Genomic DNA, 26361 nt, shown 5'->3' with positions numbered 1-26361 from the left:
TCTGTCACTTTACCGTCACTTTTGGGACGGATTAACACCTCCTCCAAAGTTGTAATCAGGCCCAATATTTCTGAACTCTCAATATAGTAGCTGCAGATACTATCTAATACACCATTTAATCTAAACACAGACTGACAAAGAGTAAGAGTCAAAGTTCACTAGTAATACATATATGTTTTTAGGTGAACATAGCAAAATAACTATTTTGATAAATATTTCTGTTAGATTATAGATTGTTGTATAGCCATCTTAGTAATACCGCTAGGCACATTATTTTAGCAACTAGAACTGCCGCTTGTGCCCTTTTTCCCAGTTACATTTTATTTTGCTTCATTTTTATTATTTCAGCATAGGCCACATTCGTGGTGCTGTTTTCTTTTCTTTATCTAGTTGTTCTTGCGCCTAAGAAAGCATTGCATTTCTTAGCAAGACAATCTTTTCACTTTGTGCTTTCCTCAAGGCTGCAGGAGATAGGGTTGCCGGCAAAATAGTACACTGCATCTCCAACTTTCACAGAAACATACACATCCTTACGTGGGGATATTTTCTCAGATCATCAGCTGTTTTATTCTAAAACCACTTCTCTGTCCCATGCATGTTAGAGGGAGATTCCAGCCAGATGACTGCATGCTGATTGACTTTGCTGCAGCTGCTTGCTGAGTCTACTGGTTCCCTGGCTTACATGGGGATGGTGTCTCTCTAGACAACAGGCTTCCTTGCTTAGGTATGGGGGATGATTTCTTCCCATACGGGAGGCCTAAAGGGTGGATTATGGCTTATCATGATGTGCTCTAGCATAGCTTAGGTAAGAAACATATATATTACGCAGAGTTACAGTTGGTGGGACTTTTCTTGTATTTCACTTTTCTTCTCACCATTTTGCTTCTAGCGTGTTTCATCATCCTAATTATTGCAATTCATGCCATTTTATCTAAGTTGCAGCTGATTCAATAAACCATTTTCTACCTCTGTTCAATCTTATTGAACCATTTTCTACCTCTGTTTGTCTTTGCATGTGTGAGACTAATGTAACTGAGAGAAAAGGACGAGATCTGATTGTAGGAAAGTACCATCTTGCCTGGCATGTTACCCCCATATTTTCACTGTATATATGTTGTTTTAGTTGTATGTGTCACTAGGAGCCTGCCAGCCAGGGCCCCAGTGCTCATAAGTGTGCCCTGTATGTGTTCCCTGTGTGATGACTAACTGTCTCACTGAGGCTCTGCTAACCAGAACCTCAGTGGTTATGCTCTCTCATTTCTTTCCAAATTGTCACTAACAGGCTAGTGACCAATTTCACCAATTTACATTGGCATACTGGAACACCCTTATAATTCCCTAGTATATGGTACTGAGGTACCCAGGGTATTGGGGTTCCAGGAGATCCCTATGGGCTGCAGCATTTCTTTTACCACCCATAGGGAGCTCTGACAATTCTTACACAGGCCTGCCATTGCAGCCTGAGTGAAATAACGTCCACGTTATTTCACAGCCATTTACCACTGCACTTAAGTAACTTATAAGTCACCTATATGTCTAACCTTTACCTGGTAAAGGTTGGGTGCTAAGTTACTTAGTGTGTGGGCACCCTAGCACTAGCCAAGGTGCTCCCACATTGTTCAGGGCAAATTCCCCGGACTTTGTGAGTGCAGGGACACCATTACACGCGTGCACTATACATATTTCACGACATATGTATAGCGTCACAATGCTAACTCCGAACATGGCCATGTAACATGTCTAAGATCATGGAATTGTCACCCCAATGCCATTCAGGCATTGGGGAGACAATTCCATGATCCCCTGAGTCTCTAGCACAGACCCGGGTACTGCCAAACTACCTTTCCCGGGGTTTCAATGCAGCTGCTGCTGCTGCCAACCCCTCAGACAGGTTTATGCCCTCCTGGGGTCCAGCCAGGCTTGGCCCAGGAAGGCAGAACAAAGGACTTCCTCAGAGAGAGGGTGTTACACCCTCTCCCTTTGGAAAAAGGTGTCAGGGCTGGGGAGGAGTAGCCTCCCCCAGCCTCTGGAAATGCTTTGATGGGCACAGATGGTGCCCATCTCTGCATAATCCAGTCTACACCGGTTCAGGCATCCCCCAGCCCTGCTCTGGCGCGAAACTGGACAAAGGAAAGGGGAGTGACAACTCCCCTGACCTCACCTCCCCTGGGAGGTGCCCAGAGCTCCTCCAGTGTGCTCCAGACCTCTGCCATCTTGGAAACAGAGGTGCTGCTGGCACACTGGACTGCTCTGAGTGGCCAGGGCCAGCAGGTGACGTCAGAGACTCCTTCTGATAGGCTCTTACCTGTGTTGCTAGCCTATCCTCCTTCCTAAGTAGCCAAACCTCCTTTTCTGGCTATTTAGGGTCTCTGCTTTGGGGAATTCTTTAGATAACGAATGCAAGAGCTTATCAGAGTTCCTCTGCATCTCTCTCTTCACCTTCTGCCAAGGAATCGACCGCTGACTGCTCTGGACGCCTGCAAAACCGCAACAAAGTAGCAAAGACGACTACTGCAACCTTGTAACGCTGATCCAGCCGCCTTCTCAACTGCTTTCCTGGTGGTGAATGCTGTGGGGGTAGTCTGCCTCCACTCTGCACTAGAAGCTCCGAAGAAATCTCCCGTGGGTCAACGGAATCTTCCCCCTTCAACCGCAGGCACCAAAAGACTGCATCACCGGTCCTCTGGGTCCCCTCTCAGCACGACGAGCGTGGTCCCTGGAACTCAGCAACTCTGTTCAAGTGACTCTCACAGTCCAGTGACTCTTCAGTCCAAGTTTGGTGGAGGTAAGTCCTTGCCTCCCCACGCTAGACTGCATTGCTGGGTACCGCGTGATTTGCAGCTGCTCCGGCTCCTGTGCACTCTTCCAGGATTTCCTTTGTGCACAGCCAAGCCTGGGTCCCCGACACTCTAACCTGCAGTACACAACCTCCTGAGTTGTCCTCCGCGTCGTGGGACCTTCTTTCGTGACTTCAGGTGAGCTCCAGTTCACTCTTCTTTGTAGTGCCTGTTCTGGCACTTCTGCGGGTGCTGCTTGCTTCTGAGTGGGCTCCTTGTCTTGCTGGGCACCCCCTCTGTCTCCTCACGCAATTGGCGACATCCTGGTCCCTCCTGGGCCACAGCAGCATCCAAAAACCCTAACCACGACCCTTGCAGCTAGCAAGGCTTGTTTGCAGTCTTTCTGCGTGGGAACACCTCTGCAAGCTTCTTCACAACATGAGACATTCATCCTCCAAAGGGAAAGTTCCTAGTCCTCTTCGTTCTTGCAGAATCCACAGCTTCTACCATCCGGTGGCAGCTTCTTTGCACCCTCAGCTGGCATTTCCTGGGCATCTGCTCACTCACGACTTGAGTGTGACTCTTGGACTTGGTCCCCTTGTTCCACAGGTACTGTTGTCTGGAAATCCATCATAGTTGCATTGCTGGTGTTGGTCTTCCTTGCAGAATTACCCTATCACGACTTCTGTGCTCTCTGGGGAACTAAGGTGCACTTTGCACCCACTTTTCAGGGTCTTGGGGTGGGCTATTTTTCTAACCCTCACTGTTTTCTTACAGTCCCAGCGACCCTCTACAAGTTCACATAGGTTTGGGGTCCATACGTTATTCGCATTCCACTTTTGGAGTATATGGTTTGTGTTGCCCCTATACCTATGTGCTCTCATTGCAATCTATTGTGACTGTACATTGCTTGCATTGCTTTCTATTGCTATTACTGCATAATTTTGGTATTGTGTACATATATCTTGTGTATATTTGCTATCCTCATACTGAGGGTACTCACTGAGATACTTTTGGCATATTGGCATAAAAATAAAGTACCTTTATTTTTAGTATATCTGTGTATTGTGTTTTCTCATGATATTGTGCATATGACACCAGTGGTATAATAGGAGCTTCACACGTCTCCTAGTTCAGCCTAAGCTGCTCTGCTAAGCTACCTTGTCTATCAGCCTAAGCTGCTAGACACCTCTTCTACTCTAATAAGGGATAACTGGACCTGGTGCAGAGTGTAAGTACCCTTTGGTACCACTACAAACCAGGCCATCCTCCTACATTGGTTGTGCAGCGGTGGGATAGGTATTTGCAACTACTTACCACTTTGTCATTTGGTACTTTTCATAAGAGAAAAATATACAAAACAAGTTCAGTGTATGTACACCTAACCAAAAAGTTTTGCTTTTCTTCTCTTACTCTATTGCTAAGTGCTGAAAAGTACCTCTAAAACTTTCAAAAAGTTTCTTAAAAGTTAAAAAAGTTTTTTTCTGTTCCTTAAAAAGTTCTGAAACTTTTTCTTTCTTTTTCTGTCCCTTAAACTCTTTTCTATCATGTCTGGTACAGGCCAAACTCTTGATCTGGCCAGCACAGCTTATGACCACCTTAGCTGGAAAGAAGCAAGGAGTCTCTGCATTGATAGAGGTTTAGGGGTAGGGAAGAATCCTTCTAGAGGATTGTTGGTTAATATGCTCATTGAAAACGATAAGTCCTTAGGTGGCACATCAGGTGAGAAATTAGCAGATGGTTCACCCTCTGATTCTGGGGTAGCCCCAGTAAAAGTGTTAGATAGTATTCTTCCCAACCTGCCCCTTAGCAGGCCACCTAGCATGGCTGGTACTAATGTGAGTTCTCATCACAGTAGAAGTGTTACTTCTGCAGGCCAGGTTGTTAGAGTGCCATCTGTTAGGGACAGGTCTCCCTCTGTTCATTTACACCATTCTTCTGTGTCAAGGCATGCCCAACCCACCCACCCTGATGACAGACTGTTAGAAAGGGAACTCAATAGATTGAGAGTGGAAGAGTCCAGGCTGAAGCTTAAAAAGCAACAGCTGGATCTAGACAGGGAAGCATTTGACTTAGAAAAAGAAAGGCAGAGGTAGGGGTTTGGACCCCATGGCGGCAGCAGCAGTATTACAGATAGTAATCCTGTAAAAGAGCATGATTCCAGGAATCTGCATAAGATAGTTCCCCCTTACAAGGAGGGGGATGACATTAACAAGTGGTTTGCTGCACTTGAGAGGGCCTGTGTTGTACAGTGGGTCCCTCAAAGGCAGTGGGCTGCTATCCTTTGGCTATCCCTCAGTGGAAAGGGTAGGTATAGGCTCCTTACTGTTAAGGAAAGTGATGCCAATAATTTTACAGTTCTTAAGAATGCACTCCTAGATGGTTATGGCTTAACCACTGAACAGTACAGGATCAAGTTCAGAGAAACCAAAAAGGAGTCTTCACAAGACTGGGTAGACTTTGTTGACCATTCAGTGAAGGCCTTGGAGGGGTGGTTACATGGCAGTAAAGTTTCTGACTATGAAAGCCTGTATAACTTAATCCTGAGAGAGCATATTCTTAATAATTGTGTGTCTGATTTGTTGCACCAGTATCTAGTGGACTCAGATCTGACCTCTCCCCAAGAATTGGGAAAGAAGGCAGACAAATGGGTCAGAACAAGAGTGAACAGAAAAGTTCATACAGGGGGTGACAAGGATGGCAAGAAGAAGGATGGTAAGTCTTCTGACAAGGGTTGGGACAAATCTAAAAATGAGTCTTCATCAGGCCCACAAAAACACTCTGGTGGGGGTGGTGGGTCCAAATCCTCTTCTAATCAAGAAAAAAAACCATGGTGCTATTTATGTAAAGTAAAAGGCCATTGGACAACTGATCACAGTTGTCCAAAGAAAAGCACCAAGCCCCCCACTACCACAACCCCTACTGCTACACCTAGTGCACCTAGTAATAGCAGTGGTGGTGGGAGCAAAACTACTAATAGCCAATCCAAGGGAGTAGCTGGGCTCACTTTTGGTAATTTAGTTGGGGTTGGTCTTGTTAGGGAGACCACAGAGGCTGTGTTAGTCTCTGAAGGTGTCATTGATTTGTCCACCTTGGTTGCTTGTCCCCTTAATATGGATAAGTACAAGCAACTTCCCCTAATAAATGGTGTTGAGGTTCAGGCCTACAGGGAGACAGGTGCCAGTGTTACCATGGTAATAGAGAAACTGGTCCACCCTGAACAACACCTACTTGGTCACCAGTACCAAGTGACTGATGCTCATAACAACACTCTTAGCCACCCCATGGCTGTTATGAATCTCAACTGAGGGGGGGGGGGGTTACTGGTCCAAAGAAAGTTGTGGTTGCCTCAGATTTACCTGTAGACTGTCTACTAGGGAACGATTTAGAGACATCAGCTTGTGCAGAAGTGGTGTTGGAGGCTCATGCAGCAATGCTGGGCATGCCAGGGCATATTTTTGCATTGACAAGGGCTCAGGCCAAAAAGCAAAAAGTACAGGGTGACTTGGATCCTGGAACAATGGATCAAGTGCTCCCTAAAGCTAGGGTTAGTAAAGGTAAAACACTACCTACTATCCCTCCCTCTACAGTGGATTCAACTTCTGAGGAAGAAGAATTTCCACCCTGTGCAGAACCTTCACCAGAGGAGCTGGAAGCAGACGCTGCTGAGCTTTTGGGTGGAGGGGGGCCTGCCAGGGAGGAGCTGAGTGTGGCACAGCATACCTGTCCTACACTAGAGGGTCTAAGACAGCAAGCTGTCAAACAGCAAAATGGGGATGTCAGTGACTCTCACATAGTTTACTGGGAGGACAACCTCTTGTATACTGAAGCAAGGGATCCAAAACCTGGAGCAGCCAGGAGATTGGTGATTCCTCAGCAATACAGAGAGTTCCTCCTAACTCTAGCCCACGACATTCCCTTGGCTGGACATTTAGGGCAAATGAAAACTTGGGACAGGCTTGTCCCCTTGTTTCATTGGCCTAGAATGTCAGAGGACACAAAGGAATTTTGTAAGTCCTGTGAAACCTGTCAAGCCAGTGGCAAAACAGGTGGCACTCCAAAGGCTCCCCTTATTCCACTACCTGTGGTTGGGGTACCCTTTGAAAGGGTAGGGGTTGACCTAGTTGGCCCCCTTGACCCTCCTACTGCTTCAGGCACTAGGTTTATTTTGGTGGTAGTGGACCATGCCACCAGATATCCTGAAGCAATTCCTCTAAGGACCACTACAGCTCCTGCAGTGGCAAAGGCCCTCTCAGGAATCTTTTTCAGGGTGGGCTTCCCAAAAGAGGTGGTATCAGACAGGGGAAGCAATTTCATGTCTGCTTACTTAAAGGCCATGTGGATGGAATGTGGTGTGACATACAAGTTCACCACACCCTATCATCCACAAACAAATGGACTGGTTGAGAGGTTTAATAAAACTCTCAAAGGAATGATAATGGGACTCCCTGAAAAACTCCGCAGGAGATGGGAAGTTCTGTTACCCTGCCTCCTTTTTGCTTACAGGGAGGTACCCCAAAAAGGAGTGGGCTTCAGCCCCTTTGAACTACTATTTGGACACCCTGTAAGAGGTCCTCTAACACTTGTGAAGGAGGTTTGGGAACAACCTTTAAAATCTCCTAAGCAAGACATAGTGGACTATGTACTTGGCCTAAGATCTAGGATGGCTGAGTACATGAAAAAGGCCAGTAAAAACCTTCAGGCCAGCCAAGAGCTCCAAAAGCAATGGCATGACCAGAAGGCTGTTCTGATTCAGTACCAACCAGGGCAGAAAGTGTGGGTCTTAGAGCCTGTGGCCCCAAGAGCACTCCAAGACAAATGGAGTGGACCCCACATAATTGTTGAGAAAAAGGGAGAAGTCACCTACTTAGTTGACTTAGGCACTGCCAGGAGTCCCCTTAGGGTGCTCCATGTCAATCGCCTGAAACCCTACTATGACAGGGCTGATCTCACCCTGCTCATGGCAACAGATGAAGGACAGGAAGAAGAGAGTGACCCTCTCCCTGATCTCTTCTCTTCCACAGAAAAAGATGCTCTAGTGGAAGGTGTAGTTTTAGCAGATTGTCTTACTGCTGAGCAGAAACACCACTGCATAAATCTCCTGGGACAGTTTTCTGAACTCTTTTCTACTGTGCCAGGTACCACTTCTTGGTGTGAGCACACTATAGATACTGGAGACAGCTTGCCTGTCAAAAGTAAGATCTATACGCAGCCTGACCATGTCAGGGACTGCATAAAACAAGAGGTTCAGGAAATGCTTGAACTGGGAGTGGTTGAGCACTCTTAAAGTCTATGGGCCTCCCCTGTGGTACTTGTACCAAAACCTCATTCCAAAGATGGAAAGAAGGAAATGAGATTTTGTGTAGATTACAGGGGTCTCAACCAGGGAACTAAAACTGATGCTCACCCTATACCCAGGGCAGATGAGCTAATAGATACACTGGCATCTGCCAAGTATCTAAGCACCTTTGATTTGACTGCAGGGTATTGGCAGATCAAGTTATCAGAGGATGCTAAAGCAAAAACTGCATTTCCAACCATTGAAGGGCACTACCAATTCACAGTAATGCCTTTTGGGTTGAAAAATGCACCATCTACTTTTCAGAGGTTGGTGAATACAGTCCTGCAAGGATTGGAGGCTTTTAGTGCAGCATATCTAGATGATATAGCTGTCTTTAGCTCCACCTGGGATGATCACCTGGTCCACCTGTGGAAGGTTTTGGAGGCCCTGCAGAAGGCAGGCCTCACTATCAAGGCTTCAAAGTGCCAGATAGGGCAGGGGAAAGTGGTTTATCTGGGACACCTGGTAGGTGGAGAACAGATTGCACCATTTCAGGGGAAAATCCAAACTATTATAGATTGGGTTCCCCCTACAACTCAGACCCAAGTGAGAGCCTTCTTAGGCCTCACTAGGTATTACAGGAGGTTCATAAAGAACTATGGCTCCATTGCAGCCCCTCTTAATGACCTCACATCTAAGAAAATGCCTAAAAAGGTATTATGGACAGCTAGCTGTCAGAAAGCTTTTGAGGAGCTGAAACAGGCCATGTGCTCTGCACCTGTCCTAAAAAGCCCCTGTTACTCCAAAAAAAAAAATTGTCCAAACTGATACATCTGAATTAGGGGTAGGGGCAGTCTTATCACAACTTAATTCTGAGGGCCAGGATCAACCTGTTGCTTTTATCAGCAGGAGGTTGACCCCTAGAGAAAAGTGTTGGTCTGCCATAGAGAGGGAGGCCTTTGCTGTGGTCTGGGCACTGAAGAAGTTGAGGCCATACCTGTTTGGCACTCACTTCATTGTTCAGACAGACCACAAACCTCTACTTTGGCTAAAACAAATGAAAGGTGAAAATCCTAAATTGTTGAGGTGGTCCATATCTCTACAGGGAATGGACTATACAGTGGAACATAGACCTGGGAGTACCCACTTCAATGCAGATGGACTCTCCAGATATTTCCACTTAGACAATGAAGACTCATCAGGTCATGGCTAGTCTTATTGTCCTTCATTTGTGGGGCGGTTTGTAGGAAAGTACCATCTTGCCTGGCATGTTACCCCCATATTTTCACTGTATATATGTTGTTTTTGTTGTATGTGTCACTGGGACCCTGCCAGCCAGGGCCCCAGTGCTCATAAGTGTGCCCTGTATGTGTTCCCTGTGTGATGACTAAATGTTTCACTGAGGCTCTGCTAACCAGAACCTCAGTGGTTATGCTCTCTCATTTCTTTCCAAATTGTCACTAACAGGCTAGTGACCAATTTCACCAATTTACATTAGCATACTGGAACACCCTTATAATTCCCTAGTATATGGTACTGAGGTACCCAGGGTATTGGGGTTCCAGGAGATCCCTATGGGCTGCAGCATTTCTTTTGCCACCCATCGGGAGCTCTGACAATTCTTACACAGGCCTGCCATTGCAGCCTGAGTGAAATAACGTCCACGTTATTTCACAGCCATTTACCACTGCACTTAAGTAACTTATAAGTCACCTATATGTCTAACCTTTACCTGGTAAAGGTTGGGTGCTAAGTTACTTAGTGTGTGGGCACCCTGGCACTAGCCAAGGTGCCCCCACATTGTTCAGGGCAAATTCCCCGGACTTTGTGAGTGCGGGGACACCATTACACGCGTGCACTATACATATGTCACGACATATGTATAGTGTCACAATGGTAACTCCGAACATGGCCATGTAACATGTCTAAGATCATGGAATTGTCACCCCAATGCCATTCTGGCATTGGGGAGACAATTCCATGATCCCCTGAGTCTCTAGCACAGACCTGGGTACTGCCAAATTACCTTTCCCGGGGTTTCCACTGCAGCTGCTGCTGCTGCCAACCCCTCAGACAGGTTTCTGCCCTCCTGGGGTCCAGCCAGGCTTGGCGCAGGAAGGCAGAACAAAGGACTTCCTCAGAGAGAGGGTGTTACACCCTCTCCCTTTGGAAAAAGGTGTCAGGGCTGGGGAGGAGTAGCCTCCCACAGTCTCTGGAAATGCTTTGATGGGCACAGATGGTGCCCATCTCTGCATAAGCCAGTCTACACCGGTTCAGTGATCCCCCAGCCCGGCCCGGGTGCGAAACTGGAAAAGGAAAGGGGAGTGACCACTCCCCTGACCTGCACCTCCCCTGGGAGGTGCCCAGAGCTCCTCCAGTGTGCTCCAGACCTCTGCCATCTTGGAAACAGAGGTGCTGCTGGCACACTGGACTGCTCTGAGTGGCCAGGGCCAGCAGGTGACGTCAGAGACTCCTTCTGATAGGCTCTTACCTGTGTTGCTAGCCTATCCTCCTTCCTAAGTAGCCAAACCTCCTTTTCTGGCTATTTAGGGTCTCTGCTATGGGGAATATTTTAGATAACGAATGCAAGAGCTCATCAGAGTTCCTCTGCATCTCTCTCTTCACCTTCTGCCAAGGAATCGACCGCTGACTGCTCTGGACGCCTGCAAAACTGCAACAAAGTAGCAAAGAAGACTACTGCAACCTTGTAACACTGATCCAGCCGCCTTCTCGACTGATTTCCTGGTGGTGCATGCTGTGGGGGTAGTCTGCCTCCTCTCTGCACTAGAATCTCCGAAGAAATCTCTGGTGGGTCAACGGAATCTTCCCCCTGCAACCGCAGGCACCAAAAGACTGCATCACCTGTCCTCTGGGTCCCCTCTCAGCACGACGAGCGTTGTCCCTGGAACTCAGCAACTCTGTCCAAGTGACTCCCACAGTCCAGTGACTCTTCAGTCCAAGTTTGGTGGAGGTAAGTCCTTGCCTCCCCACGCTAGACTGCATTGCTGGGTACCGCGTGATTTGCAGCTGTTCCGGCTCCTGTGCACTCTTCCAGGATTTCCTTTGTGCACAGCCAAGCCTGGGTCCCCGACACTCTAACCTGCAGTGCACAACCTCCTGAGTTGTCCTCCTGCGTCGTGGGACCTTCTTTCGTGACTTCGGGTGAGCTCTGATTCACTCTTCTTCGTAGTGCCTGTTCCAGCACTTCTGTGGGTGCTGCTTGCTTCTGAGTGGGCTCCTTGTCTTGCTGGACGCCCCCTCTGTCTCCTCACGCAATTGGCGACATCCTGGTCCCTACTGGGCCACAGCAGCATCCAAAACCCTAACCGCGACCCTTGCAGCTAGCAAGGCTTGTTTGCGGTGTTTCTGCGTGGGAACACCTCTACAAGCTTCTTCACGACGTGGGACATCCATCCTCCAAAGTGGAAGTTCCTAGTCCTCTTCGTTCTTGCAGAATCCACAGCTTCTACCATCTGGTGGCAGCTTCTTTGCACCCTCAGCTGGCATTTCCCGGGCATCTGCCCTCTCACGACTTGAGTGTGACTCTTGGACTTGGTCCCCTTGTTCCACAGGTACTCTCGTCTGGAAATCCATCGTTGTTGCATTGCTGGTGTTGGTCTTCCTTGCAGAATTCCCCTATCACGACTTCTGTTCTCTCTGGGGAACTAAGGTGTACTTTGCACCCACTTTTCAGGGTCTTGGGGAGGGCTATTTTTCTAATCCTCACTGTTTTCTTACAGTCCCAGCGACCCTCTACAAGTTCACATAGGTTTGGGGCCCATACGTTATTCGCATTCCACTTTTGGAGTATATGGTTTGTGCTCTCATTGCAATCTATTGTGACTGTACATTGCTTGCATTGCTTTCTATTACTATTACTGCATAATTTTGGTATTGTGTACATATATCTTGTGTATATTTGCTATCCTCATACTGAGGGTACTCACTGAGATACTTTTGGCATATTGTCATAAAAATAAAGTACCTTTATTTTTAGTATATCTGTGTATTGTGTTTTCTTATGATATTGTGCATATGACACCAGTGGTATAGTAGGAGCTTCACACGTCTCCTAGTTCAGCCTAAGCTGCTCTGCTAAGCTACCTTTTCTACCAGCCTAAGCTGCTAGACACCTCTTCTACACTAATAAGGGATAACTGGACCTGGTGCAGAGTGTAAGTACCCCTTGGTACCACTACAAACCAGGCCAGCCTCCTACACTGATCCACCACGATTTTTCTGAGAAGTAATTCTTATTATGCCCCTGGTTGCCACAAAATCATCCCTGCTCTTTGGCGGAGGTGAGGCACTGCTAGTTGGCTGGAAACGATTTAGGACAACAGTTGTCACATGATGTGGACTTGGACTCAGTTCCCCACAATTCAGGTGATACTGCCACCCAAATCCAACAGCCTCATTAGGTTAATGAGAGCCCATGCTATATGGAGCCACCAACGTTTGGTCAGGCACTGATTTTCGGATCCTCCTGAATATCTGTCTTACTACGTGCTAAAGGCACCTCAATACTATATACAGAGACATCAGTAGTATTGAGGATTTGTTTCTCAGCTGGGTAGGTGCTACCTATCCGAAGCAGTAGGTTGTTCAAGCTTTACCTTAAAGGGACCAATCCCCATTGGGTGTCCTTATCTCTGAACAGGTATGTCCACCATGGCAAACCCACAAGAGGTGGTAATTGATGTAAACATGCAACCTCCCCTAACTGCTCATTTGCTAGCAAATGGACTCAGAGCCCAGGGGGTGGGGGGTCCTGTAACATTTGTAGTTAAGGCTCATCCAGGCTACAGAACAGAAATATTCTACTCTTGGGTCACCTTTCCGGCAGTTGATTGGAACACTAATACATTTAATCACAACACACCTGCTGGCTTTCCTGAACAATACAGGGCATATGCATCTTTAGAGATACCTTTATCTTTTCAAGAGCATAATAACTGGCTTGATAGCGGCCTACCACACACAATACTACATGTTAGGTTAGGTCCTCTGAGCAATGACGGACCCACCAAGCCTTTATTGAACACATAAATACCGCATTCTGATGCAGCCATCTTGGCGGTAGCTGAGGTTCGCCGCTTGTTCCCTGAGCTTACATCAATATACAGACTCTTAGTACAGTTCAGAATGTAAACATTAAATACTAACCCAGTACAAGCTGCCCCAGCGAAACCACATGCAGTCACACCAGGTATTAACCTGGCGACTGTACTTTCAATCATGGGTAAAGTACCCGCCAAACGGGAAGAGATTCCATCTTGGTTAATTCAAAAAATAAATGCGCTGGAAGCAGTCTTTCCCCACAAAGGACCTGAGGATAAACTTAGAATACTCACTATATGTTTGCCATTTGGGATGGTTCCTACAGTAGCTAACTGCAATACTTGGGGCACGGTATTTGCCAAGCTCTATACTAGAGCACACTTAACACTGACACTTGCCAATCTTCCGGAAGTGTTAAAACAAACTCAAGAGGAATACGGGCTGCCCCGGCCCTGGACTGGGGGATGCACTTAATGGGCAATTTTGCCATTGTATCTTCAATAATACTAAGCAACCTTCAAGGGTAAGCAGTTGCACTAGCAGTGCGGATTCAGCTGTGGGATGTTCCCCCACAGGATAAAGAACGCGAGCTTCCAAAGATTATCGCTGAAACCCACTCTAGTATTGGTCTAGATAGTCTGGGACCCAGACCCATTAAACCACAATTACAGGGTAAATCCAATAAGTATTTTACCAAGCAAGCACCTGAGGGTTTTAAAAAACGCTTGGATAAAAAAAAAATCAAATATCTAAAAAAGAAAGGGGAAAATCTCTGCATCCGGAGACCCCTCAAAATCACTATAATCTTAGAAATGGAGATAATATAAAAAAGCCTGACAGATATCAATATACTGATACACGCCAATCTCGTTCCTTTCAGGACTCACCGGATGGACGCAGTGAGAGAGGTGGGCAATCAGAACAGCGAACTGAGTACGTGAAACTGAGAAAGTACTCACAACGCTCATCAGAAGTTTCTGTTAAGAAAGAAGAGAAACTTCCCCAACAAAAATACCAATTCAAAAAGACAAAAGTGTCAGCTATTTTTATATGAAACCTCACTCAGGATGAGAGCTTTACGGAAGAACGGGAGGTGGGCACTGGCACTTCTAAACAGAACAGCAGAGCTAACAATAGTTCACCGGAATCTTCAAGAGCATCTGGAGGTGAAAGCAACTGATGACTTCTTACAAGTTGAGACTGTGGACATGTATGTGCATCTCCACACCCGATAGGGTGTATAAACTAAAATTACAATTAGAAGGAGACATTGAGCACACCACAATAGACGCTATCTTTTGGGATTGCATCGTTACCATTTATATTTTATTGGCCAAAAAGGATTGGTCACCAGAATTTGTCCGCAACCTCCCATATGGGGAAAAGGTAATTGAACCCTCTTTCTTGCTCCTTGTTCCCAGAGAGCTCCAGGAAGCTTATGACATTGATTAGGCTTTGGCGCAATCGCAACCATGTAGGGTGGGAGAAAGATTCTCTTTACCATTTAATACTAATTAGATCTCAACCTCAACCTCACCCCCCTGGATATTTCCAACGAGTTTTTCTGCCAACATATAGCGCCTAAAAGTAGGGACTTAACAAGTTTCAGTGCTTTAGGCTCACAGAAAAAAAATTGCAATCTCCCACAAGGGTATAAAAACAGTCCAGGATTGTTTTCAGCTCGTGTTGCTTCAATTTTACATGAAATTGACCCTTAGGCATTGTCCTACATAGATGATATCTACCTTACAGATGATGATCTCGTACAACATGTAAGATGGGTAGTCCGCATTGTTGTGGGATTTGCGGAAGTAGGCTACAAATTAAATTTCAGAAAAACAAAAATAGTCTTCCTTAGTGACCTGTTTTTGGGATACAAATTATCGGATGAAGGCCCCGATTTTTAGAAAAATTACCACAATTACAACTACCAAGCACTAACAAAAAGCTCCAGTCACTGTTGGGCTTTTTAAACTTTGGCACAACACACATTCCAATTTATGCAGATTGCATTAAACCATTATATGACTTAATATGTCCTGATTTTCCTAGCAAATATCGGATAGTCGAACACACACTTGACACACACAATGGCTATGGTCCCTGAGGGTGGCTACACCCTCCTTGTGCCCACTCCCTTTGGGGAGGAGGCACATTCCTATCCCTATTGGTCCCTGTCCTCCAAAACAAGATGGAGGATTCTGCAGGGAGGTGGGGTTACCTCAGTTCTGGACACCTTAGGGGTGGTCCTGGCTGGGTGGTCACTCCTCCCTGTGTTCCCTAATTTTCCCACCGGACTTGCCGCCAAAAGTGGGAATTTTGTCCGGGGGGCAGGCATCTCCACTAGCTGGAGTGCCCTGGGACACTGTAACCCAAGGTTTGAGCCTTTGAGGCTCACTGCCAGCTGTTACAGTTCCTGCAGGGAGAGGAGTGAAGCACTTCCACCCAGGACAGGATTTGTTTCTGACCACAGGGTGCACAAATGCACTCACCCCCATGTGGTCAGAAACTAGTCTGAAAGTGGCATGCTGGCACAAAGCGATCAGTCCTACACTAGCAGTCAGTGGGCTAACAAACAGGGGGTATCTCTAAAATGCCCTCTGTGTGCATGTTTCAATAAATCCCCCAATGGCACCAGTGTGGCATTATTGTGCTGAGACGTTTGATACCAAACTTCCCAGTATTCATTTAAGCCGTTATGGTGCTGTGGAGTTCGTAATGACAAACTCCCAGACCATATACTTAATATGGCTAAACGGCACTTACAATGTCTAAGAATGGACTTAGACACTGTAAAGGCATATTGCTCATGCAGCTATGCCCTCACCTGTGGTATTGTGCACCCTGCCTTAGGGCTGTTAGGCCTGGTAGAGGGGTGACTTACCTATGCCTCAGGCAGTGGTTTGTGGGCATGGCACCCTGAGAGGGGTGCCATGTAGAATTTGCCTTTTCTTCCCCGCCAGCTCACACAAGCTGCAAGGCAGTGTGCATGGGCTGAGTGAGGGGTCCCCCAGGGTGGCATAATACATGCTGCAGCCCTTAGAGAGTTTCCCTGGCCACAGGGCCCTTGGTACAATGGGTACCTTTTACAAGGGACTTAACTGTGTGCCAGGGCTGTGCCAATTTTGGAAACAAAGGTACAGTTTTAGGGAAAGAACACTGGAGCTGGGGCCTGTTTAGCAGGGTCCCAGCACATTTTTAATCAAAGTTGGCATTAACACTAGGCAAAAAGTGTGTGGGGGGTAACCATGCCAACAGTGGCACTTTCTTACACAACCCCCTTTCCCCCCAAACAAAATAGGATGAGACTAACCTTTCCCAAGAGAGTCTTCATGGTCTAAGTGGGAGAACCTGGAAGGTCCATCTGCATTGGCATGGGCAGTCCCAGGTCTATGTTCCACTACAAAATCCATTCCCTGTAGGGATATGGACCACCTCAAAAGTTTAGGGTTCTCACCTTTCATTTGCATAAGCCATATGAGAGGTATGTGGTCAGTTTGAACAACAAAGTGAGTGCCAAACAAGTATGCCCTCAGCTTTTTCAGGGACCAAACCACAGCAAAGGCCTCCCTCTCAATGGCACTCCAATGCTGCTCCCTGGGGAACAACCTCCTGCTAATGAAAGCAACAGGCTGGTCAAGGCCATCATCATTGGTTTGGGACAGGACTGCTCCCATCCCATGTTCTGAAGCATCTGTTTGCACAATGAATTGCTTAGAATAATCTGGAGCTTTTAGAACTGGTGCTGAGCACATTGCTTCTTTTAGGGTGTCAAAAGCCTTTTGACGGTCAAGGGTCCAGTTTACCTTCTTTGGCATCTTCTTTGAGGTCACTTCAGGGAGGGGAGTCACAATGGACCGATAACCCTTCACAAACATTCTGTAGTACCCAGTCATGCCAAGGAGTGCCCTGACTTGAGTCTGGGTTTTCGGAGCTCCCAATCCAGAACTGTCTGGATCTTGGGCTGTAGAGGTTTCGCTTGGCTTCCACCTACTAGGTGGCCCAAGTATACAACTTTGCCCTAGCCTATCTGGCATTTAGATGCTTTGATATAGAGGCCTGCTGCTTGCAAGGCTTGCAAAGCCTTTCCCAGGTGGACCAGGTGATCCTGCCAGCTGGAGCTAAAGATAGCAATATCATCTAGATATGCTGCACTAAAGGTCTCCAAACCAGCAAGGACTTGATTCACCAACCTTTGGAAGGTGGCAGGGACATTCTTTAAGCCAGATGGCATTACAGTGAACTGATAATGCCCAACAGGTGTAGAGAATGCTGTCTTTTCTTTGGCTCCAAGTGCCATCCTAATTTGCTAGCACCCTGCTGTCAAGTCAAAGGTACTTAGGAATTTGGCTGCACCTAACTTGTCAATTAGTTCATCTGCTCTGGGTATGGGGTATGAATCTGTCTTGGTGACAGAATTGAGTCCTCTCTAGTTCACACAGAACCTCATTTCTCTCTTGCCATCTTTGGTATGAGGTTTGGAGACTAAGGGGGTGATTCCGACCCTGGCGGTCATGGACCGCCAGGGCCGGGGTTGGAGGATGCACCGCCAACAGGCTGGCGGTGCATCAAGGGCAATTCTGACCGCGGCGGTAAAGCCACGGTCAGAAAAGGGAAACCGGCGGTTTCCCGCCGGTTTTCCCCTGCCCCTGTGAATCCTCCACGGCGGCGCTGCAAGCAGCGCCGCCATGGGGATTCCGACCCCCTTCCCGCCAGCCTGGTTCTGGCGGTTTTCACCGCCAGAACCAGGCTGGCGGGAACGGGTATCGTGGGATCCCTGGGGGCCCCTGCAGTGCCCATGCCAATGGCATGGGCACTGCAGGGGCCCCCTAACAGGGCCCCACATTGATTTTCAGTGTCTGCCTAGCAGACACTGAAAATCGCGACGGGTGCAACTGCACCCGTCGCACACCAGCAACTCCGCCGGCTCCATTCGGAGCCAGCTTCCTCGTTGCTGGTGCTTTCCCGCTGGGCGGGCGGCCTTTTGGCGGTCACCCTCCAGCCCAGCGGGAAAGTCAGAATGACCGCCGCAGTCTTTTGACCGCGGGGCGGTCTTCTGGCGGTTCCCGCCAGGCGGGCGGCTTCCGCCGCCGGCGGGGGTCAGAGTGACCCCCTAAGACCACAGAGCTAGACCAGGGACTGTCAGAGTGCTCTATTACCACTAACTCCAGCATCTTGTGGACTTCCACTTTGATGCTCTCTTTGACTTGGTCAGTCTGTCTGTAGATTTTGTTTTTGACAGGTAAACTGTCTCCTGTGTCCCCATCAAGGGTACACAGGTGTGTCTGACCAGTGGTCAAAGAGAAGAACTGTAGGACTTACCTGTAGTCAGCTTGCTGTTGGGCAGATAGGGTGTCTGAATAGACCACTCCATCTATTGATCCATCTTTAGGGTCAGTTGATAGGAAGTCAGGGAGAGGTTCACTCTCTGCTTCCCGATCCTCATCAGTAACCATCAGCATGGTAATGTCTGCCCTATCATTGTAGAGCTTCAGGTGGTTAACATGGATCGCCTTCTTGGGTGTCCTGCTAGTGCCCAGGTCCACTAGGTAAGTGACCTGACTCTTTTTCTCTAGTACTGGGTAAGGACCACTCCGTCAGTCCTGAATTGCCCTGGGAGCCACAGGCTCCAGAACCCTGACTTTCTGGAATTCAAGCATTGCAGTCTTTTGGTCATACCACAACTTCTGGAGTTGTTGGTTGGCCTCAAGGTTTTTGGATGCCTTTTCCATGTACTCAGCCATCCTGGAGCGGAGGCCAAGCACGTAGTGCACCACATCTTGTTTAGGCTCATGGAGAGGTCTCTCCCAGCCTTCTTTAACAAGTGCCAGGGTCCCCTTACAGGATGGCCAAACAGAAGTTCAAAGGGGGAAAACCCCACTCCCTTCTGAGGCACCTCTCTCTAAGTGAAAAGCAAGCATGGCAGGAGGACATCCCATCTCCTTTTGAATTTTTCAGGGAGCCTCATGATCATGCCCTTCCATTTCTTGTTGAACCTCTCAACAAGTCCATTGGTTTGTGGATGGTATGGCGTGGTGACCTTTTGTTTTCAGGTAAGCTGACATGAAGTTTGTACCTCTGTCAGAAACTACCTCCTTAGAGAAACCCAATCTGGTAAAAATAGCAATTAGGGCTTTGGCTACTGCAGGGTCAGTAGCTGGCCTAAGAGGAATTGCTTCAGGGTATCTTGTAGCATGATCCACACTACCAGTATGTATTGGTTCCCTGAGGTTGTGGGAGGTTCAAGTGGACCCACAGTTTCCACACCAACCCTCTCAAAGGGCACCCCCACCACTGGAAGTGGAATGAGGGGGGCCTTTGGGTGGCCACCTGTATTGCCACTGGCTTGACATGTCACACAGGAGCTACAAAACTCCCTTACTTTCTGGGCCATGTTGGGCCAATGGAAATGGTTCACAAGTCTGTCCCATGTCTTGGTCTGTCCCAGATGCCCAGCTAGGGGGATGTCATGGACCAATGTGAGGATAAACTCTCTAAACTCCTGAGGCACTACTACTCTCCTAGTGGCACCAGGTTTTGGATCTCTAGCCTCAGTAGACCCAATAGACCCTGTGGGAGCCACTGACATCTCCCTTCTCCTGTTCAGCAGCTTGCTGTCTCAGGCATTCAAGAGTGGGACAAGTCATTTGTCCCTGGCACAGCTGTTCCCTTGTGGGTCGCCAAGGGACCAAGAGCTCCACCTGGTAAGGTTCAAGCTCTATATACTCAGTTCCCTTAGGGGTTAAAACATCTTCCTTAGAAGAGAGGTCTTGCTTCTTTTGCTGCTCAGAGGCTGGTTGCCCAGTCCTCTTACCTTTTCTCTTGGAAGGGTGGGCCATTATTCCAGGCTCCAACACATCTTTTTTACCCTTTGCTCTGCGCTCTAGTTTTCACACACAGCAGTTCAGGGATACCCAGCATGGCTGCATGGATTTTGAGTTCTACCTCAGCCCATGATGGAGACTCCAAATCATTCCCTAGCAAACATTCTTCTGGGATTGCAGAAGAAACCACCACCTGTTTCAGGCCAATAATCACTCCCCATTCTAAAGTCACCAGAGTCATGGGATGGACTTTAGTCACATTGTCAGCATTGGTAAATGGATAAGTTTGTCCAGACAAATACTGTCCTGGGGAAACCAGTTTTTCTTTCACCATGGTGACACTTGCACCTGTATCCCTCCGGCTTCTACCTTTGTCCCATTTATCAAGAGCTGCTGCTTATATTTTTGAATGTTAGGTGGCCAGGCAGCTGGTGGGACTATATCCACCCCACCCTCAGAGACTAAGGTAGCTTCAGTGTGAACCCTGATTTGTTCTGGGCACACTACTGATCCCACCTGGAGACTGGCTATTCTAGTACTAAGTGGAGTAGAGCTAGTGGGATTTTTCTAAGGACAAACCATGTCTCCAGTTTGGTGTCCATGCTTCTTGGTCAGGCCTTTATGGGATCAACGTTTTTACTCTTGTACCCATTTGTGGACTGTGAAGAGGCCCAGGGCACACCCTCCTGAGCAGGTTTTTGGGGCCCTTGAGAAGACTCTAGTTTTGCCCTTGGATGTCTCACCAGCCTTACCCTAGGGAGGCTTTGTGATCCCTTTCTTTTGCTCATCTCCAGTGGAAGTCTTGACCCAATGTTCGGCCTTCATTCCCAATTCTTGGGGAGAAATTAGACCAAGGTCTACCAGATGTTGTTGCAACTTGTCATTGACGCAGTTACTTAACAGGTGTTCCTTCATAAACAAATTCTAAAGACCCTCATAGTCATGCACCCTACTGCCAGTTATCCAACCATCTAGTGTTTTCACTGAGTAGTCAACAAAATCAACCCAGACCTGGCTCGAGGTTTTGTGAATCCCAATCAACATAATTCTATACTCCTCATTAGTGAATCCAAAGCCCTCAATCAGGGTAGCCTTCACAAGGTCATAGGATTCTGCATCTTTACCAGAGAGTGCGAGGAGTCTATCCCTGCACTTACCAGTGAACATTTCCCAAAGGAGAGCTCCCCAGTGAGATCTGTTTAACTTTCTGGTTGCACAAGCCCTCTCGAAAGCTGTGAACGCTTGGTGATATCATCACCCTCTTCATATTTTGAGACAATCCCTTTGGGGATTTCAAGGATATCAGTATTCTCTCTCACCCTGTTTATGTTGCTGCCACCATTAATGGGTGCTAAGCCCATTTCTGCTCTCTCCCTTTCTATTGCTAGGAGTTGTTTCTCCAAAGCTAACCTTTTGGCCATCCTTGCTAAAAAGATGTCCTCTTCATTGAGGCTGCCCTCAATGTTCTCAGAGGAACTGGACTCCCCTGTGGGCGATCCAGATCCAGTGAGTACTATCCTTGGAGATAAGGGTCTGGAGACCCTGGTCTCCCGAGTTAGGTGAGGAGGGGGGATATCATCCACCTCATCTCCAACATCTTCTCCTTCTGAGGGGAGTTCTTCCACCTCAGTAGGGTGGTCACTGGTGTACTCTGCCAAGAGCTCCTGGAGCTTGACCTTAGTAGGGTTGGAACCAGTTACAGGGGGTCATTACAACCCTGGCGGACTGTGTTAAAGCTGCGGTAATACCGCAAACAGGCCGGCGAAAAAAAAAAGGGAATTATGACCGTGGTGGAAACCGCCAACAGACAGCCACTTTAACACTCCGACCACCACGGCGGTCCAGACAAGCAGCACGGCAGTCAGACAAAGTACCGCCCACAGTATTACAACAGGCCAATCCGCCACCTTTTCCAGGGTGGATTCACCGTGGATAAAAACACTGCGGAAACAGCTTTAGCAATGGGAAAACGCTCACCTTAACACACTCCACGAGGAAGGAGGGCACCATGGAGCCGGAACTCCAAATACTCCCTGCGCTTGTCTTCCTGCTCCTCTACGAACATCAGCAACGGTGGTGCCAAAGACAACGGTGAGTACTGCACCTACGACATAGGGGAGGCAAAAGTCAGGGACACACACACGCAACACCCCCACACCGACCCTCGCACACTACAACACTCACACCAATGCATTTCCAAACATCACAGTAACAACACCCAACCCCCCGAAGAATGCAAAGACAAAAGGAAATCAGTACAACCATTGTAATGTATCAAAATACAGTAAGCTCATATATACATAAATATATACACATTCCAAATATATACATCACGATTAGTAGTGCAGGTATGCACAATTCAATGTCCGTGCACCACTGGGCCCACAATGCATGGGCGAGGCCCACACACAATACCTGTCCAGAAACAGAGAGAACACTGCAGGGGCATCAGATAGAAATACAACAGGCACCACAGGGGGAAGGGAAGGGGGGGCACCTCAGCCGGATGACAGCACCACGCCAGATCCACAACGGGGCTCCATGCCCATTGATGTATCCTGGGGAGTGCAAAGCCACAGTCTCTCAAGTTTTTCCAGTGGGTGGGATGCCCACTGCTTTATGTTGGGGAGTGCAAAGCCACAGTCTCTCAAGTCTCTCCAGTGGGTGGTTTGCCCACTGTACCATCCTGGGGAGTGCAAAGTCACAGTCTCTCAAGTCTCTCCAGTGGGTGGGATGCCCACTGCTTGATCCTGGGGAGTGCAAAGCGACAGTCTCTCAAGTCTCTCCAGTGGGTGGTTTGCCCACTGCTTTATCCTGGGGAGTGCAAAGCCACAGTCTCTCAAGTCTCTCCAGTGGGTGGTTTGCCCACTGTACCATCCTGGGGAGTGCAAAGCCACAGTCTCTCAAGTCTCTCCAGTGGGTGGTTTGCCCACTGTACCATCCTGGGGAGTGCAAAGCCACAGTCTCTCAAGTCTCTACAGTGGGCGGGCTGCCCACTGTACCATCCTGGGGAGTGCAAAGCCACAGTCTCTCAAGTCTCTCCAGTGGGTGGGTTGCCCACTGATTGTTCCAGGGGAGTGCAAAGCCACAGACTCTCAAGTGGATAACAGTCTCCACTGGTTCTGGAGGGGAACTGGTGCCCAGAGTGCTTCATCCTGTGAAGGAATCAGGTAGTGGATGCAGTTCTCCACTGGTTCTGGAGGGGGACTGGTGCCCAGAGTGCTTCATCCTGTGAAGGAATCAGGTAGTGGATGCAGTTCTCCACTGGTGGTTCTGGAGGGGGACTGGTGCCCAGAGTGCTTCATCCTGTGAAGGATTCAGGTAGTGGATGAAGATCTCCACTGGTTCTGGAGGGGAACTGGTGCCCAGAGTGCTTCATCCTGTGAAGGAATGAGGTAGTGGATGCAGTTCTCCACTGGTTCTGGAGGGGGACTGGTGTCCAGAGTGCTTCATCCTGTGAAGGATTCAGGTAGTGGATGCAGTTCTCCACTGGTTCTGGAGGGGGACTGGTGCCCAGAGTGCATCACGCTCCCTGTGACGGTCCCAGTTCTGTCACTGTCCCAGCCGCACATGGGCTAACGATGCTCGAGTTGGCGGTGCTTGCCCTGTTCAGCGGTGCTTGCCATGGCGGTCTTTGCCCTGTTCAGCGGTCTTTGCCCTGTTCAGCGGTGCTTGCCCTGTTCAGCGGTGCTTGCCATGGTGGTCTTTGCCCTGTTCAGCGGTCTTTGCCCTGCTCAGTGGTGCTTGCCCTGTTCAGCGGTGCTTGCCATGGCGGTCTTTGCCTGTTCAGCGGTGCTTGCCATGGCGGTCTTTGCCCTGTTCAGCGGTGCTTGCCCTGTTCAGCGGTGCTTGCCACGGCGGTCTTTGCCCTGTTCAGCGGTCTTTGCCCTGTTCAGCGGTGCTTGCCCTGTTCAGCGGTGCTTGCCATGGTGGTCTTTGCGCTGTTCAGCGGTCTTTGCCCTGTTCAGCGGTGCTTGCCCAGTTCAGCGGGGCTTGACTTTGCTGTCTCTGACCTGTGCAGCGGTGTGTGGCATGACAGTCCCTCAGTGCCCAGCGGGGCTGTGGCTGCCGGGGCCCTCCAGGGCACTGACGCTGGCGGTGGTCTCCGGAACAGTAACGATAGTGCTGCCCTCCAGGGCACTGACTCTGGCGATGGTCTCCGGACCAGTGACGATAGTGCTGCCCTCCAGGGCACTGACTCTGGCAGTGGTCTCCGGACCAGTGACGATAGTGTTGCCCTCCAGGGCACTGACTCTGGCGGTGGTCTCCGGACCAGTGACGATAGTGCTGCCCTCCAGGGCACTGACTCTGGCGGTGGTCTCCGGACCAGTGACGATGGGGCTGGCGGTGGCGTCCTGGCCAGCGGGGAGGATGTCGGCCTTCTCCGCCGTGCTGCTCTTACCAGACTTTGGAGACTTCTTCTGCCCCTTCACCACCTTGGGAGGAGTCACAGCTGACTCGACACTCCCCCCGGGACCCTTGTGAGCGGCTTTGCTGGCAGGAGTCTTCCCCCTCTCCCGTCGGGCACTGTCCAACTTCTGGTGCTTTACAGGGGGCGGACTGGCAGTGCTTTGGCTCCGTGTCACACTGGCTGCCCTGGTGCCCGGTGCACTCCACAGACCTCTAACATGCACCACTGGTACCAGACTTTTTTTGGCTGAGGTGCTAGTACGGGACCTATGAATTGGAGGTGGGGTGGTAGGACAGAGGTCAAGGTTGCTCAGGAAAAGTTTCTGACGAACACTGGGACGGGTAGCTGGAGGGGGTCTGGGAGTGGAGGAAGAGGAGGTGGATGTAGGAGGTGTAACTTTAGATGATTTGGGTGCAGGTGCATGTTCTGGAAGCTGCGTGAGGAGGAGGGATGTTGGCTGTGTGTGTACCCGTGTTTGTGTACTTTGGGAGGGGGCGTCACAGACACACTGGGAGAGGACACAGGGGGACGTGTAAATGGTAGTGGGGGTGGTGAGTGCAGGTGAGCGGGGTGTGGTGCTGGGTGTTCTGGTGCGAGTCCTAGTGGCTGTAGTGGTAGTGCATGCAGGTGGGAATGTAGACGAGACTGGGAGGGAGGATGGAGACGACAAGGAGGGGGACACAGTGGAGGCAGTGGATGTTGCTGTGTCTGTATGTGGGTGATGCTTGTGTGAGTGCCTGTGGGATGTCTGGTGCCTATGTTTGCCTGAGCTGCCCTTGTGTGTTGACGTGTGTGCAGGCTGGTCTGATGGTGTGCTTGGGATAGGCTGGGGTACAGGGGATTGGGTCTGGGTGGAGGAAGTTGGAGGGGGGAGGCTAGACACAGGGACAATGGCTGCCATCAGTGCTGAGGCCAGAAATTGCAGGGTTCGATGATGGGCAGCCTGACCAGAATGAATGCCCTCCAGGAATGCATTAGTGTGTTGCAACTCCCTTTCTACACCCTGGATGGCATTCACAATGGTAGACTGCCCAACAGTGAGTGACCTGAGGAGGTCAATGGCCTCCTCACTGAGGGCAGCAGGGGTGGCAGGGGCTGAGGTGCCTGGGGCGAAGGTGATGCCCACCCTCCTGGATGAGCGTGCACGGAGCGAAGGCTGAGGGGCTGCTGGGAGGGCGGTGCTGGTAGGGGGGGTGGCGGCTGTACCTGTAGAAGTGGGGGGCACAGATGGTGCCGCCACCACAAGGGAGCTCCCTTCGGAGGATGAGTCTGTGTCGCTGGTTGCTGATCCGGTGACCGACGTGAAGCTCCCCTCGCCCTCCGTCCCACTGGTGTATTCTGAGTCCATTGTGTGGCCCTCCATGGCCATGTGGGATGCAGCCCCCTCGTGCTCCGGTGCCACTGTACCTCCGCCTGATGATGCTGATGCACAAAAGAACAGGGAGAGCACAAAAGGGGGTGGGGAAACAGAAGAAAGGCAGGTTGAGTGTATGGCTTACCGCTACTGTTGGCGGACAATATAGACACAGCAGCCCACTGCACTACGCCGTGCTCTTGGCCTCTACAGATGCAGTTCCTGGGATATGGCCTACATGGCTGAGTGTCATCTGCCCACATAGATGACACAGGGGCATATATACCTGTACTTGGCACTCTACAGAGGTGGGGTGGAGTGGCATATGGCCTGCATTCCGGAGGGGCCTAGCCTACGGAACTCGCCCTGGCCTAGGGAAACCCACAGCCCTCCTACCCCACCCAGACCCCTCCACTGCACGCAAAGTCATGAGAATGTGAGTGTACTCACCCCCTTGTGTCTGCTGTGATGCCCTCATGCGCCCATCCAACTCAGGGTAGGCCACCGCCAGGATCCGGAACATCAGGGGGGTCATGGTGCGACGGGCACCCCTCCCACGTTGGAAGGCCATCCCCAGCTGAACCTCCGCCGTCTTCTTGCTCCAGCGGCGAATGTCCTCCCATCTTTTACGGCAGTGGGTGCTCTGTCTCTGG

This window comes from Pleurodeles waltl, chromosome 3_1 (genome assembly GCF_031143425.1).
Source record: "Pleurodeles waltl isolate 20211129_DDA chromosome 3_1, aPleWal1.hap1.20221129, whole genome shotgun sequence".
NCBI classification, from domain to species: domain Eukaryota; kingdom Metazoa; phylum Chordata; class Amphibia; order Caudata; family Salamandridae; genus Pleurodeles; species Pleurodeles waltl.
The sequence above is the reverse complement of the archived record's forward strand: the minus strand, read 5'-3'. Positions refer to the sequence as shown.